Here is a 14,922-nt window from a genome sequence, read left to right on the forward strand (position 1 = left end):
CTCCTGGAGCAGGTCCAGAGGAGGGCCATGAAGATGACCAGAAGGCCGGAGCATCAGCAAAAAAAAAGATGCTAACCCAGAAGCTGAGACCTAATTCAGCCAATTTGTCATCAGAATTAAACAAACAACCAGAACTTCCAGATACTACTGACAGATTCAAGCCTGGCTTGAGAGACTGAAAGAACAATATCCCTCCTGTATCCCAGGTCTCTGGCTATTTTTGACCTGAGCCAGATTCAAGGGATGGGGAGCTTGGAAGATACAGATGGCTTGGAGCCAGGGAGAGAAAGTGGAACACAAGAAGAGGCTTTATCATGTATTTCCTTTATAATAGCCAAAATACCCTTCTGTTCTTTCTCATATATCCTAGAGAGAGCACAACTGAAGTGTGAAGAATTGTTTAATGGATTTAGTAATAGTATTGATCTTCTGTCATTTAAAAAGGGACTCAGGGCTTAATCAGATCTGTAGAAGTGTCTCATTATTTACTTTGCCAAAGGAAAGGATTAGATATCGGAGAAAGAAAAGGCCCTTCTGCAGGCATGGGTTTGCTATGCAGGATGAAAATCCATTCAATTTATTCTTACCTGCATATGTGTTTAAATAGGAAAGAATCCAAACCACTCTCCATGAGATTCTGCCTGGAGCAATCAGTACAGCAGCAATAAACAGAGCTAGGCTCAGCAACACAGCAAATGACTCTTAGCTTTCCAACACCCTGATTTAGCTCCATTATCTGGTCACATAAGCAACAACAGCAGAAACTGTATTGTTGATGACAGAGACAGATTGAACAAGTTTTCACCTTCTGAGATACAAAGTGAGAATGAATAAACCAGAAACCCTCCGATGGCATTTTTATAGCCACCTTTGAGACAACAGAAAATTATCACACCATTACCTGTGATGCCCTTCCCTCAGGAAACACTGTGATAGTTTTATTTCCTTGACACTTAAATCCAAGTTAACTTCCCAATCTGTCTTTCAGGGTGGGTGCAGATGAGACAGTCCATTTTGTACCTGTGTTGTGGCACTACTGAAGCTATGCAGACACGGAGTAGCAGCTGTAGAACTGCCTACTCAGACCGTGTTGGGTCTATCAGCAGAGCAAAATATTTCAGGTTGAATACAAACATTGACTTTGCAGTGAGATTTCTTTTGCAATGATATTTTTTCATGTTAACATCCCAGATATTATCAGTGTGTTCTGAGATAGGCACACACACACACATATATATACTTGCATGGTAACTATGATGAATAATCTGGTTTGATTTGGCTTGCAGGAGATACTTTAAACATCTTCTTATTTCAATTTCATGCAAACTCTACACCAGTTTTTACTACCGAGAGAGAATTCCACAAACAATAGAGAGAATTCAAGAACCTCTGTGTTTTCCATCACTGGAAAGGTTTTTCATTAGTTCTCTTTCAAGTACTCCTTTTTGGAGATTTTTGCTTAAAACACCTCACTGTTTAACACAAGAACCTTGCAGGTGGCTTGTTTTCTTGGATCAACATTGATCTGCCTTGCTCAGCACTGTCATTGTACTTATTCATTGTGATGCCCACTTGCATTTAGTCATGGATTTGCCATATCCCTGGCAGATTTGTAGTGAAGTTAATGGAACATTTTATAGGACATGAAGATTTTGGATGTCCTCCATGTCCCAACTACATACTTGGGGAAAGGAAGGTGCACAAAACCAAACTACCAAGAAAGGGTTAATTATTTCATTTTCTAACCATAAGAAATAGGGCTCTTTTTCCAGGGCAAAGATGGGTTAGCAGGTGAGCATTGGAGGGTATCCCCTTGGAGCAGCACAGGCAATCCGGTGTGACCTTCAAAGCACAGGGACATGGCTCCTTGAATCAGGCTGCAGCATGGCAAGAAGAGCCACTGCTAAATTTAAAGAGCAGCCTGAAAGTGACTGACAAGCGCACAGACTGTGCCCAAGTGTCAAGAGCAACAGAGGGTGTGCTGCTGTGCCATGGCAGCTTCAGTGCTGGAGAAAAGTCCCCAGGATGGTGGCTGTTCCCAGGGCAGAGAGCCAGGCTGGCAGTGGAAGCTGAGGAGGCAGAGGGCAAGGAGGAAGGGTAGTGGGAGTGCAAATTGTCACTCTTCGTATAACCAATGGATTTCACCCGGCAGTCACTGATGGATGATAAATTTAGCAGGAAAGGAACACCATTAATTTAGTGTTTCTGTTAAGAAAGTGACAGCATCGAAAAGGTGCTATTTATTATTTACCTGAGCTGCAATACCTTACACACTTTAGTCTGACACTAGGAGTCCAGTATCTCAGAGACACTAAGAAATCTGTACCTTTGAAAGTCTGATGTAGATTCAAAAAGCTTGCAGAGGCAGGAGTAGCCAGCTGCTACAAATACATTTTCTGATTACAGGAGTTCCAAGGCAAGAGTAGCTTTGTCTAAAAAATAACTTTCCCTTTATGCTCAACCATCTATTTTGTGTAATAATTGAATGTCTGCTGAAAAACCATCTTGTGATCTGTTGCAAAAAAAAAGAATATGTTTGATCATAGGTTAGTTGTGGTCCCTGAAATGCTGCAGCCCACAGCCTTAAAGGGAGAAAGCCTGACACGTTCCTTCTCAGAGCACCCCTTATTCATACTGAAACATTTTGGGCCCCTTGCACATTTTGCCTACAACGCCAGAGCCCTTTCCTTCCTAAAGCAAAAGCCTTTGAGCTCTCCTGCCACTGCTGGGGTATTTAGTACAGGGAAGGGTACCTTGGGCTTTCTATCAGGTTTGTAATCTCCTTCCCAGATTTCATGCTGTATTGTATCCACAACTGATCACAAAAATAGATGGCAGTTTTTATTTCCAGAGCTCAGCCTGAACCCTATTGACTTAGCAGGAGCAAGGGAGATGTGGTGAATTCATCTTAGCTTGTGTCATATCTTCTCTGCACTGCACCCTTTTAGCTATAGGGGGACCTGCCATCTTATGAAAGCAATCTACTGCAATATGATCCAGACAGCAGCTAAATGCTTTACTTCTATTTTTTCATTTGTCATCACATTTAATCTAAATCAAGTCTTACAGCCTAAAACCAGATATTCCTTAGAACTGCAGATAATTCAGCACAAGTAAAATGCCTTTTTAAGAACTCTATTCAATAACAAGCAAGTGTTAGTAGAAGTGCTAATATCATTAGGAGAGAGGAGATGTTTTGGTTTTAAATTCCTGATTTCATGATGCTGAGAAGCACACCATAGTTGTTCTGTGTTGTACTCCAGTGGCTGCTGCAATATCAGCTGTAACACCCTTTTGGAAACTACAAAGAATGGATGTGCTGTTCTGAGCTGGGTTTGGGTGCCTCCCCCAGCTCACGTGTACTTGGGTGCACGTGGGAGAAAGGACATGAATGCACAAGTACAAACACACTTTAGGGGTATTTTATATTTCCCTCAACCATATCCCACTTGCCAAAGGAGATTGTTGAATAATAGCCTCTGAAGCTCAGTGTGTAGCTATGCCAGCCTTTGACTGGCTATTCTGTCCCTCCCTGAAACTGATTTTAATTCTACATCAGACTTCCCCTCATGCAGATTAACTTCATCAATTTTTGTTTTGACATAGGTGACCCTGTGAGACCAGTAGATCCCTGGTCTCTTACATGGCACCTGCTCACCAGGTCAGAAAATCACATCCCTCCTTGGCTACTCTTCACCAGCTCAGCTATTCCCATCCTGCCCTCAGTCATACCTCAGGCATTATGACTTGCATGTGAAAGCTTTTACATTTTGTTGTTCTTTGGTACAAAGAGGTTGTTTATTGGAGTGATGCCCAGAATATCATCTGTCCTTTTTTGACCACAAATAGGTAGGAGAGAGCAGGAGCATAAGGAGAGAAGGAATTTAAAGTTCTGTCAAGGTCTTGACTGGCCTCTCTCTTACCTGTACAGGAGAATATATCATCTGTAACATCTGCCTTAGGGGAGGTCAGAAATTACTTTCCTTTCCTTGTCTGCTGCTGGAGCTAGAACAGCAGACACTGGGTATGAGAAAGATGTATTCAGCCCACATGGCCAATCGGAGGGTCGTTAAATGGAACCAAGACTTAGAAATCAGCACCAAGTAGCTGTTAGGAACACCTGGTACTTCACAAAGTGAAATGAGTGAAAGAGCATCAAAGACAAGCTCCCAGGGTAAGGGCAGATCCAGGATATTCTATGCACAAAGGCAAAAGAACCTCTAGTTCCCTGGGCTCCTGTCCCCTCACTCATTTCCCCCTCAGTGGAGGACAGTAACATACAATGACAGCTCCAGACTTCAGTCCATGTCTCCTGTATTATTCACGTCCTTTAGTTGCTATGCTGGGTCCTAAGGGGTAGAGAGAACACCAGGACTTTTCTTCCTTTAGTCATGAGGAAAGTTCTGTTCCTTTCCCCACCAAACGTTATTTTGCCATTTTTGTTTTTATGTTAGCATTTGATGTTAGTCCACAGGCAACTCTATTTCCAGCCTCAGATCCTTTTCTGAGGTTCTGATTCCCAAACAGCATTTCCTCTCTCCTTTCATGTCTGTAAAGCTTATTCCTTTTCTTTGAATCAATACAGCTTTATTTAGGATGGCATTTTTCATAGAAACTGTATTCTAAAATGCCTGTGAATAACTCCAGATCTTGGCCTGTATCTGGGACAAAGTCCTGCAAGTGGTAAATATTGCATGGAGTCAAAACATTCAATCACAATTTGTTTCAACAAACCTCATGTTATCGACTCCTCACCTTTTATGCATCTCAGAGATTTCATATCTGCATACTTTTCCTCTCCCCTCAAATGCCGGTGTTGCCCAGCTCTGTCCTTTATGCAGCTCTGATCACAGCCACATTAAATCCTCAGGAAGGAAGATGTTTTCAATTAAAATATGTGCCCAGCCTACATTTGCAATGGGCATTTGAGATGCCCAGCTAGATAGCTCCTTACCTCCCAGGATATCCAATCACATTAGTTCTACCTAAGTTATTAAAAGTATTACTTATTCAGAAGAAGTTCTGAGTGCTGGCCCCAGGACATCAGCACAACATGTATGAAGTACCCAGTAGCATACACTGAAGGACTTGTACCTGCCCTGAAAAAGACACTTTGCGCCCAAGCTTGTCAAGATCTCATCAAACAAAAGGCCATTCTGTAGCAGGAAGAAGATGAAAGGCAGGTAGGTGACCTCCTGGAGGGCACTAAAAGGGAAAATGACAGTTCTTCCCCAGCAAAGTTTCAGACTTTATATATCCTCTCTCTATACATCCTATGGCAACCTCCCAACCTGTCTCCTCACCCACTGATGCAGGGGTACCAATACTGACTTCTGCAGAGGCATCTCACCTGTAAGCTTAGGATTTCCCCCTGAAATGTGAGCAAAATAAGGAGCAAAATGGGAGGAAGAGACTGGCATTAAGACTTGATTGTTTTTATATGACCAAGAATGGGAACAGGGGATTAAAAACTATTAGCAACATTCAGTGAAAAGTAGAAGCAGCAAAGGCCCCATGTACTCTGATCCCCAAACGATTTGGTTTTGACCAAGAGAAATGCTTTATCATTCTGCGCTCACACACCAGTAATCTTCCTTTATTAGCTAAAGCCTGAAAAACTAACAACAAAACATTTGACTGATCCTCTGGGTAGAATGCAATATATTCTTAGGAAACAATTATCATAATGAAAAAATAGCCTCAACTTCTGTAAGTCATTTTTCTTCTTAATGGGCCATTAAAAGGCTCATTCTTGTGCTATATTACTCCATACCTAGCTACAGCATTTACCTCTTTCCGGTTAGTGCTGCTCTTATTAGAGCATCTTGTGCTTCCCTGTAGACCTCTAGAGACATCCAGCCATTTTGTTTTAATATTATTATCCTTGCTTACAGCTGAATGCAACTATTCAAGAGAGCAAGCTAATGTACACCTACAGTGAAAAACACTTGTGAAAAATCGAAGAAGAGAACTGTGGCCAGAGAAGGGAATTAAGAGGCCGGACTCCTCAGATCTACTTCCAGTTCTGCTTAGAGCTTATGTATCTGGAAAAAAAATTTAAAACCTCCTTTTGCCTCAGTTTCTAAACTGTTGAATGATCCATGAAGACCTGGATTTAAGGTACTAAGTGCACTCACAAAAAAGTTGATCCACACTTCCTGTGCCCCTTAATCACATCTAAATTGGCAATTCTACCCACTCCTTCTTCCATTATCCATGCTCAACTCTTCCTTCTTATAAAAGTTTTCCCTCTGTTGGGGACTAGGATTTCACCTTTTTTTTTTTTGTCCTCCCATTTGTTGGTAAGAGGAATAACTACCTATACTTAAAGAGACAAAAGAAATGGTCAAGGTGGGTGAAGGTGGGGAAGTGGCTGCGGCCAAGCAAAGGCTGTGGTTGGGTTTGTGGTTTGGCCTGTCGCTGCTGCCATTGTTGTTGTTTGTTTGCCTTGTTATACATACTAGTAAAGAACTGTTATTCCTTTTCCCTTATTGTTGCCTGAACATTGCCTTAATTTCGAAGTTATAGTAATTTGGAGGGATGGGGGTCATATTTTTTGTATTCCAAGTGAGCTTCCTGCCTTCCTTGGCAGACATCTATCTTTCAAACCAAGATACCCTCCTTTTTGGCTGTTATGTGCACTCATTTAAATTGCAGCCAGAGACATATATATGGATGTTAGGAAAGCAATTCTAACAGGAAAAATAGCGAGCTGATGACCATTTCCCCCGTAACATAAAGGAAACAAACATGTAGAAATGCCTGCCCCACAGTTACTCTGTGTAGCTGCCAAGTGCTGCTGATCCTCAGGCTACGTGGCCAGAAAGGAGGTCACAGCCATGCACTGTTGTGGTTTCATGTCCTTACTGCTGCCTTTCAGCTGTCCTGCCTGCAGCATACCAGTTACCTCTCATCCTTCAGTATGTGGCTTTGCTTTGCTTCCACAAGCTCCTCCACCCAAGGCCAGGAGTGAAGATGACCTTGCAGAGAGAGTCAGAGGCTCTGACCTTGTGCTGATGTGTACTTGCACTTCCCTTCGCCTATCTGTATCCCTCCTTGAATACCGAGAAAGTAAAAGTTGTTCTTTTTTAGATATGCTATGGCTCTAACCACCTACTAGATATGGAAAACACAATTCACAGTTCACTGGGGTAATTTAGCCAGTGAACAACGTACAGAAATCAGAAGTGCCAGGAAGACATTTTGGGGAGGGGGAAGCACATAATTTACACTTCAATCATGATGTTCACTGCCAGATAAAATCAGCACAAGCCTTAGCCTGTACCTAGGACAAAAATGACAAAAAGTTGATGAGCCTTGATAGACAGAAAATGGAGAAAAAAATCTGAGAAGCCATTACAGAATCAAATGCAAGCAGCTGCACGAGCTAAGCCCAGTTCTGTGATGGTCACACACTCACCTTGGTTATTATTTTGTACCTTGTTACTAGCCTGTGATTGGCACCTATAAATGCAAAAAGTCAGCTCAGCTGGAAATAGATGTGCTCTACACCAATTAGTATCTCATCCACTCAAAAATACAGAAAAAGGCACAGCTACATAAGCTGCAAAACTGAGTGCTGGCAGATGAGGCTCTGGAAACACATCCAAGAGGGTCAGGTGGGAACTGGGAAACAGAATGGCAGCAGAAGGAAAGGAAGGCTGTATGGGAGTCATTGCTCCCAGAGTTAGCAAAAGGAGATAGAGTTTCTTGGTGCTCAGTCAGCAGACTTGGATGTGCAGGCATCCTTTTATCTGACGACACTCCTGACTTAATGTATAAGGCTGCTTGGCAAAAACCACCAAAAACCCAGGGGCTCCTGAGAAAGCAATCATTTTTCAGCTTTTGAAGGCACTAGCAGCATGCTATCAAGACACTGAATGACTGCTGTAAAATTCAAGCCCTCGGTGAAATGCGGTTTCTGCACAAGCAGCATGCTGGACAAGGGGAGGGCAGCAAGGTGCAGGAACACAGTGCACATCTGCTTCCCACAGACTCACAGCAACCCACCCAGCCTGCCAGAGCTCAGCTAATCCATCCTACAGATCCTTTATAGCGTCATGTCTTCTCTGCAGGGCTCTGCTCCAGTGTGGTTGAGGCTGCAGAGCCCAGATGGGAGCTCTGGATGTTTTCCTTTGTATCCGCAGAAGCCCTTTTATCTTTCAGCTGCCAAAAAGGCATGTGGATCCTGACAGGAAAACAATCAGCAAGTCTTTCTGTCAGCCAGAGACATCAGGGACACAGGCATGTTTAAGCTTCACTCCCATTCCCAGCCCTTATCTGCCCAGATGGAGCTATGTGGCCCTTTGAAGAGCCCAAACTGCTTCCTCATGCTGCACAGTGTCCAGGGTAATGATCATTGCCTTGCCCAGATCCCCTGAGAGCTGCCTCATCTAACACCCTGGGCACACGCTTGCTTTTTTTGCCAGCTGTCTTGGATGAGTGACAAGGGGTGTTGAAAGGAAAGGGGGCTGTGACACCCATGGGGACCCTCATGACTTGTCAGTGGTAGAGTGGTGCTTCCCACTTCCCCTTCACCTCCTCTGAACTGGCACCAAGGGTGCCACATCACCACTACTTCTTGCCTAGTAATCATGCAAGAAACCTGCAACCTATTTTTAAAAAAGGGCTGGGTACCCTTAAAGATGAGGGACTGGGGCAAGGCATATAACTAAAACAATAAAATGGGAAAGAAAGTACACACGCATTCCCAGGTCTTCCAGTACAAGCTCCAGAAAGGTTATGTAAGGTGCTGTTCACATCCACATCACGCTGCTGTTTGGAGTTAATGCACAGTCTCTGAGACAAGAAGCTTTCAGCCCTGGAATAGGTGCCCTCAGCCTCTCTGGGCAGTGTCCTCCTGTTCTGCCCAGAAGAGAAGCAACTAGCAGCAAAAAGAGCATCTAATCAGCTGTAACTGAAACCCACCAATTCCAATCCATCTATCAGCAAAGGGAGGGGCTTCATACAAAATGTCCTCTGTTCCCACAGAGAGGTGTCCATCCTCCTGAGTCTTCTGGGAGTGAGCAGGAATTCTTTTCTCACAAGAAGGAAAGCTGAAGAGTGTGTGTGCAAACAATGGATTGCCAAGTCATTGCATGGCTGGGCTGGGAGCAGGTCTGTGCAATGCCCTGCTTGTAATGCCAGAATTCCTTCAGGTGTACAACAGGTCTTGAGTGCAGTAGTGGGTTCTGTGTTGTGACTGATAAGGGGAATGAAAATCTCAACAGCACAGGACTGCATGGCTGCTGGCTACCACAGGACCTGAAGCAAATCAAACCCAATGACCTCTCTGAGCAAGGTTTCTTTGTCATATTGTCCAATGCTCATGCAATTAAAAAAAACTTTTATTTTCAGCCTGTCACAGCATAGCACCGAGATGCAGATGTGGTAAACTTTCTCAGGCATTAAAGTGCTGAAATGAAACAGTCATTGCAGCAAATTTTGTCCTTCAAGTTCTTAAGCAGGACACAGACCATCACATCCTGAGTCATCCAGCCTCACAGCAGCACGAACTGGCTGTCTATACCTTAGGTTGCTTTTTTACAGTAAATCCACCTCCACCACAAGCCTGTCACATCACAAAGCATTTAGCAATGAATAATATTTCTGCACCAGTAGGAACATCCCCTGCAGTTTGAGGATGCAAACAGTTTCTTCCTGGCAATCCACAGTGCAGCTGCCAAAGGCTATCAGTCTGAGCTGGAGCTTTGGTGTTATTTTAAGCACTGTTCCCAGCTGCAGCAGCACTGTGTTTGCCAAAACTCTTCCTTCTAGAAAGGAAGAAAACTAGCCAGGCCATATGGTGGCTTTCAGGGAGATGAAGTGTTGACTTCTCCCAGCATGTCATGAGGATAAAATTAATCCACACTCTAGCATAGTTGGTGAAGAATCTTGCACACCTTTCATGTTCAAACCCATGTATTTTGTCTGTCCTTTTAACTCTGAATTTATATGTCACTCAAACTCTAGCTTGATGGCAGACCTAGATTAATACCTTGCCTATCACTGAACAAATATATGGAACATCCACTGAGCTGTATTAAAAGCCAAAGGTAGGCATCCAACTATAAATGCAGATAAATGAGGTCTTTGAGGGACAGGAGACTGACACAGAGCAGAATGCCAAGAATTTGTGCACTTCTGACTCACCTCTGGCTAGAGAAGGGTGATTAAGATAAGGGCTCTGCTCCAGGTTACCAAATATTTCTGGACAAGTCCTGCTACTTTTCTGCTCCCCTGCCAGAATCAAAAAGCTAAGACATGTTCACCAGGTACCTGGCTATAAAGGTAGATGCAGGTAGTATCCACAGAACGTTCCCAGCTGCCAGCAGAGAGGTTTCCCTCCCCATATGCACAGTCATTCCAGGACACAAACCCAAACAGCTTCTGTTTTAACTACCCATCAAGAGACACACTAAACTATCATCTCAGTCAATTTAGCAAATGTTTGCCATAGATAAAACAAAACTGAAGAAAGGTGAGAACCTTGTGTGATCTAAATCACATTTACTCCCATACACAGAGTAAATAAAAAAATCTTTTACATTGTGCACTGCAGCCTATGAAGACATATGTATATAATAAACATCCTCATTCTAAAGGTATTTAGAGAAGGGCTGTAATGAAGCATAAACAAAATGCATCAGGAAGATGAATTTAAGTGCTCAGTCAGCTCTAAGGTCTCCTAACTTCAGTCTTCTTTCCTATGGCAGATCAGAGCAGTCAATATCAGCAAACTGAAGCAGACCCACTGGCAAAGAAAATGGCTGTTGGAGTTTACAAGATTAGGCCCCTGGCACTTCAAGTAATGGCTAGCATAGTACCTCAGTCAGGAGCGAGGCTGATGGGGATATTGCTCAGGGGCAATTCCTCTCAGCTGGTGTTATTTAGATTATGGAGAGGCAACATCCTGAAGCACACCAAAATCTTTGGAGAAGAGTAAGTTTACAAAGGGTCTGATCCAAGATTAAGATTGCCTGTCTGAGATGGAGCCCAAGGTCATATGCGCTGCATCAAAATAAGGCAGTCTGGATGTGCCACAGCCAGAGGGGAATCTCTTGTGGTATGAGACAAAATAGGAGTTGCACAAAGCTAGTCAGGCTCCAAGAGTCTCTTTAGCCACATGGTTCCAAAGTTCTGTTCTTAGCTTGTGTATAAGCTTGCTGCTAACCACCCACTGCATAGTTTAGATAAGTAAAGGAAAACAGCTTCCAACACCCTCAGCTGTGGTTTATGCAATACTTAATGTTATTGTTGCTCAAAGGCTCTCATAGAAGCTTCTGCTTGGCCCTCCCTAGTCCCAAAAGCCCTGTTGTTCCTGAGAGATAGTAGGTAGCATCTACATCTTCAAGACTGTGTAGATTCAAGTCCAGAAAGGACTTGCTGAAAGAGCAGGTTATTGCAGCAAATTCCTACACTCCACCAGACATTTTCAGTTGTGCACTGTTGAACAGCAATTTTTAAAAAATCTGTTTCATCTTTAGTTGGATGGGAAAGAATTTTTGATTGAGACTTAGACATCTGTTTTTCTGATAGCTGTGTAAGTTGAGGAATCCTAAAGACTAAACGGCTGTGATGCCATTTCAGAATTAAGATCTGATAATATTGATTCCTTATCCGTGTCTTTAGGCAGGGAGACAGTGATGGACATTGCTTGAAATAGTACTGCTGAAAGGTATGTGTATAACTGCTGAGGAAAGAATGTCTGTCCTATCATGCATGTAATAACCAATGCATGGAAGGGAAAAATACTTCAGGCTAACCCTGAAGAGATGACATGTGGATGCAAGAAGTGCAGTCCTAATGTCAGATGAGAAATCAGTTGGCAAACATGGTTATGACAGATTGCTCCAGAGAAAGCTATGTGATTGCAGAAAAGGAGATTGGATTATGAAGACAGCAAATTGCATGGAGGAGGAGAAGGCCAGCACAGAATCTCAGTTGTTTGTACTGAAGATATGAAGCACTGAAGCTGCAGGAGCTGTTTCTTCCACCAGACTCAGCAAAAGCTGAGATTCTGAAACCCCTAGCAGTGTTGAAATCTCTGGGCCCTCCTCTCATTCTCTAACTACACTTGATTACAATGCTGAACTGCAGAACTAGAAAAAGATAATAATGCACTTTAATGGATTTTGTCATTGAATAGGTGTCTGCCCCACTGAGTATCCAACAGCTTTTGTAACAACAGCCCCTTCTACAGTTTGGCTGCTTGGGCTCACGGTCAGCTCAGATACAGCTGTGTGGCTGTGGCTGGGGCAAGAGCTATGAGAAACCTCATCATAGCCTCCTCCCTTCCCCAAGCAGACACATTTTCTTGCCCATAATCCTAGCCTCAGCTAAATTATGATTATGGCTGCACTTGCCCAGTACCTTGCTCACCCAGGCCCCTTTCTGGCTTTCTAAGCTTCCTAAGCTTCCTGTCGTATCCTTGCAGATTTGCCTCACAATCACTGGACTGTGACTGGCCCCTGTTCTGTCACTTGACCTGCTCTGCTCACCTTGGTCAGGTACTCTGGGACTGTATCCATGAGGCCACTGCCCTACTACCCTTTGCTCCAGTTCATCTTCCCTTACAGAGCAGCTCCAGTCACAAGCCATTATCAAGAAGTTTTCCTTTAGAAGGCACCAGCTTAGAAGGTTCTCTTACCTCCAACTAAGGCCTGCAAGATCTAGGGAGTATCTGTAGCAAAAGTAAATAGCCAGATGTAGTTGCAGGAAGATCACTAAAAGCAAAAGTGCCACACTGCTGCAGAAATAGTAAACTCTTTGTACAATGAGCAATTTCTCCAACTACTGTCTCAAGGCCCCACTGGAGAACATGATGGTGTAAGACATTCACATCCATGACAGCTGGTTCTTTTAATACAGGCTGCAATCTGTGACAGGTAACCCCATTCATGCTTTTTTAAAAAATATTCAAAACCTGTGATTTGTTATAAAGTTATGATACTAGAGTATAATTTGTGGAGAAAAGAATAAATTTCAGAGCAAATTTTGCAGGCACGAAGTGTACAGACTTTGGTTACATTTAGTAAAGCGATTATGGTTCTGTTCTACTTTGTGGTGGAGTGCTATCAGTTGATCCTGCCTCTTTTCATTCCACTCAGATTTGTTCATTGTTAAATTAATGAGGACTTAACAGCAAGTAAATCACATGCCATTTAATAAGATTTCAGATGAAGTAGCAAAGAGGAACAAAGCATGCTGAAGTCTACTTAAAAACACCAGAGCTTTGTTCATCTTTAGTTACAATTATTTCCTTTCCCTGCCAAAGCAAACTGCAGTGTCCATTGTACCCAAGCATGAAGACAAAGGTTGTTAATCCTTGTTAAGATACTCTGACATTCGTTATTGTCATGTTCACTCCAGATTTTTCTCAAAAGCTTAGTCTGTTTGAGCCTGATAGCAATATGCCTTTAGTAGGACATTTTATCCCTTTACTTCCATGTCAGAAGGACCAAGAATGTCAAAATTTCACTAGAAACAGCAGATTAATCAAACTATATGAGCTGGATGATAGAGGAAAGCCTGCCCTCTTCTCCCTTAATCTGCATTGCCTTGGAAGTCTCCTAAAAGTTGTATCAATGTATGCTATGGACTTTCAGAACACCACTTGCATTTACTGTTTCAGCATGTGCCATCTGAATATAATGTTAATACATGGCAATTTCCTCAGCTGAGCATACTCAGAACTAACAGCCACATATGATTTGCACTGTTGCTGTAGAACTTGTACACTCAACTTTGCCTACACATCAACCAATGAAAAACTAAAGCTGCTCAGCCTAAAGCATCTGCTGGTGTGTTTGTTCTGCATCTGTGCTGACCCCGCCAGTTTTTAAGATGCTCCTTCTCTGCTAGAAGTTAGACTCCCCTGCTTAGAAAACGGTTATTTTATTTTCCTCTTCTGCCCCAGTGCTTTGTGCTCCTGCCATGTTCTGCAGAGGCTGCAGTTGCTGGCAGAAATTGATCTGCCATGATGCATGAAGACTTCTGTTGCTGATGAGGCCAGCTTGAATATTAGGTAACCTTGTCATTTTGACAGGTAAGTAAATTCAGCTAGAAAATCTGATTCTTTTAGGACATAATGCTACTTTGCAGAACATTGCAGGAGGTAGAAATATTTGTTTTAGTTTGAGACAGTCCAGATTTGGGGGGGAGTGAAAAAAACAGTTTGAAAAACAAAACACTTTAAGATACCTTTTGTTAAAACAAGTGAAAAAAGCAATTCATCTTGCATGCTATTATTTCTAACAAACTTAATAGACTGTCTGTTCACTCTCCTAGTTTATCACAAAACACAGCACTACAGCACTTTGAATGGAATATATGACTAAACGTAGCCTACCTATGCATTGTTCAATCTCCATATCTGTTGGAAGGGTGAAGGATTTCTTGCATGTACCTGCATTAGAAAAAAACCTTTTTTCAAAGGAAATTATGAAATAAAAGTTCTTGTAATGCATAGTCCTTCATCAATACAACTACATTTCTTAAAGCAGAGAAATGTGAAATGATGGCTTTATGGCAGAGAAGAGCAGAAGTATAACCTAGGATTCAAATACATGACCTAGGAATCAAAACCATGTTGTTCTGGCTTTCACATCGACAGCAGATGAAAACAGCTTGGAAAGATCCTTGTTCATGAAACTGTGTCTCACTGAATGATGTGGCAGGGACAAACGCACAGCATCACAAGTGAATCTAAACCATCTGTTAAATGTCACCATGCACAAAACATGTTACTGCATAAGCTCCACATCCAGGCATTTAGATTCATATTCTAGCTGGGATATTAAATAAAGAGTAGAAAAACCTCAAGCTAACAAAACAGAAATATTAGCCTTAATAAAAATGGTATCCAATTAATTCCTTGGTTCAGAGAAAAGCCAGAAGGTGCTTAGCAAACAGATACTGTGT

The sequence above is a fragment of the Zosterops lateralis genome (genome assembly GCF_965231275.1).
Source record: "Zosterops lateralis genome assembly, chromosome: 6".
Lineage (NCBI taxonomy): Eukaryota > Metazoa > Chordata > Aves > Passeriformes > Zosteropidae > Zosterops > Zosterops lateralis.